The sequence below is a fragment of the Bos grunniens genome, chromosome 9, assembly GCF_055505025.1.
Source record: "Bos grunniens cultivar Pamir isolate PY7600 chromosome 9, Bosgru_T2T1.0, whole genome shotgun sequence".
NCBI classification, from domain to species: domain Eukaryota; kingdom Metazoa; phylum Chordata; class Mammalia; order Artiodactyla; family Bovidae; genus Bos; species Bos grunniens.
The window spans coordinates 102,781,096-102,783,687 of NC_141173.1; positions in this window are offsets into that span (position 1 = coordinate 102,781,096).

Genomic DNA, 2,592 nt, shown 5'->3' on the forward strand with positions numbered 1-2,592 from the left:
ATGCTGCAGTCCACCGGGTTGCAAAGAGTGGGACACAACTTCGTGGCTTTACGACAACAACCACAATAAATCCTCAGACTCAGGAAACCCAGTGGAGTGAGGGGACGAGCTCGGAAGTGCTGGACAGCTGCTCCCCCTGAGTTCTAACTTAGAGCACTCGCCCGTTTCCGCAGTGTTTCCCACCACAGTGGGCTTCAAGCCACCACAGTGATCTCATGGGCACACACTCTGGGCTGGTAGCTGGCTGTCATATTCTTCCTTCAGCATTTTTCTATCATTAAAAAAACAAAAACAAAACTGACTCCACAATCTTTAAAATTCCCATTGCCCCCACTTCCCCAAATGTTGGAGGGATTGCACAAGTCACACCCCCAGCATGCACCCACTTCCCACTTGGTCACAGCCACAAAGCTGTGGCACCTTTCCAGGGTTACCACCACCCCGCTTACCACCACAGTGGGTCCTCGCTGCCATCTGACTGATGAGGAACCGAATTCCAGACCCCATCCCTGTGTCTGCTTTGCATGACTCAGTCTGGGGGGGACTGTCTTGGTCTGAGGGCCTTGGGAGGGGATCCCAGGAAACACCAGTGTGAGCAGGTAAACGGGACCTCATAAAGCCTGTTCCCATTTAACTAGAACTTGAACCCGAACGCTGGAAGCTAGCGGGCACACCTGAGATGAACCTGCTGCCCCCAGGGGTGACAGAGCTGGGGGTCCTCACCTATTCACTGTCTGCGATTGCAGGTGCTCTCAGGAGGTACAAATCCCCTGGCATCCCAGGTCTTCCCCCAATGCAGGCAGACCAGGCTCTGGTGGCGAAAAAAGCCACCAGGCTGGCCCGGGGGCAGAAAAGGTTCAGCTGAGGGCATATGGGCTCTGCCTACCGACCTGATGCACCCTGAATACTGTGAATGCTGCTGTTTTCCATCAATTACGGACAAAGTCTGAAATGTAATTATAAGTACAGAAGGGAATGCAAGTTCTTGATAGTATAAAAATAAAACTTGAACTAATAACGTGGGTGGAAGAGAGTATAGATACACTAACTTCCTCATCTCCCTTTGCAGGGAGCCAATAGGTAATATGTAAATTTATAAATAATGACTTAGGTAAATGATTTAAAACTCATAAAATCTTCCACTGTTAAAAGTATGTAATTTTTAAAATTAGTAGTTGAAAGAAAAGATAAATTTTTATTCTTTGAAAAGATGTTTTTTATGGTTGATGGGTCAGGATATATGTTATTTAGACTTAAAAAGAACCAGAAGAACTAAAAAAGAACTAAAAACAAACTTAATTGTATTAATAGCTGGGGGAGACATGGGTTAGATCCCTGGGTTGAGAAGATCCCCTGGAGAAGGGAAAGGCTACCCACTTTAGTATTCTGGCCTGGAGAACTCCATGGACTGTATAGTCCATGGGGTCACAAAGAGTCAGACACAACCGAGTGATTTTCACTTTCACTAGGGTATGGTAACAGGTGAGACCTAGGTGAGTAGGGAGGATGCAGATACTTTTAGCATTTTCCGCTTTCTTTTGATTTTAAACCACTGGTATGAGTAACTTTCATAACAGACAAAACAAATGTAAATAAATCAGAGCCTATTATAAATAGCTATGAAACATCCTTAAAGAGAATACTACATAGGAGTTAAAAGAGAGAGGCAGAATATATATGTACCCGTCAAAAAAATGATCAGGATTTATTGAGTGAAGTTAGTAAATTAAAAAGTAGTCAGCATAGCATCCAAATTAGGGAAGTGAAAAAAGTACTGTGTGTCTGTAACATACCCACGTGTAAGGCTGTCTGGAAAGGCACATGTCAGTTTGAACAGACCTGCCAGGAAACCGTGCCTTTTCCTTTCTCACTCATTTGTAACCCAGATGGTCACCTGCAGGCCAGCGCGTTAGAGCCCCGGCTCCTGGAGAAAATCGACTCTGAGGATGGGCTGCAGACTCGCCGGGCGGGCGTCGGAGGATTCTAGAATCTACAGCTTTCCCCTGGAAGTGCTAGTGGTTTGGGATCACCTTCCTCCACACGTGACAGAAGAGCTGTGTGAACACGCAGGGTGGAAAACACAGCAACGCAGCGTTTGCACGTCCACACACCCTGCAGTGCACGGCGTGGGGAGGTGTGCGCTCCCGGCGAGCGTGCACACACAGCTGCCCTGCACGCACACTTCGGCCGCACCTTGGGAAGCCACTGGGGGACCCAGGACTTCAGCCCGTCTTCCACAGCAGCGACCCGCAGGCGTGCACCTGACACCTTCCAAACGCCGCTATTTCCGCCTGCCTCCGGGCCTAACCCCACTTTCCACCCGGGCCCCACCAAGCCTCTGGCCTCTGCGGACCGCGACGCCCCGCCAACCCTGCGCCGCCCGCGGCCCCGCCCCCCGCACCGCCCGCGGCCCCGCCCCCCGCACCGCCCGCGGCCCCGCCCCCCGCACCGCCCGCGGCCCCGCCTCCCCCGCACCGCCCGAGGCCCCGCCCCGACGTGACGGCGGGCTGCGCGCCGACGCCGGGGGCGTGGTCTCGGCCGCGCGCCCTGCGGGCTGAGGCGACCGCGGCCGTTGGCGCGGCTTGGGCGGTT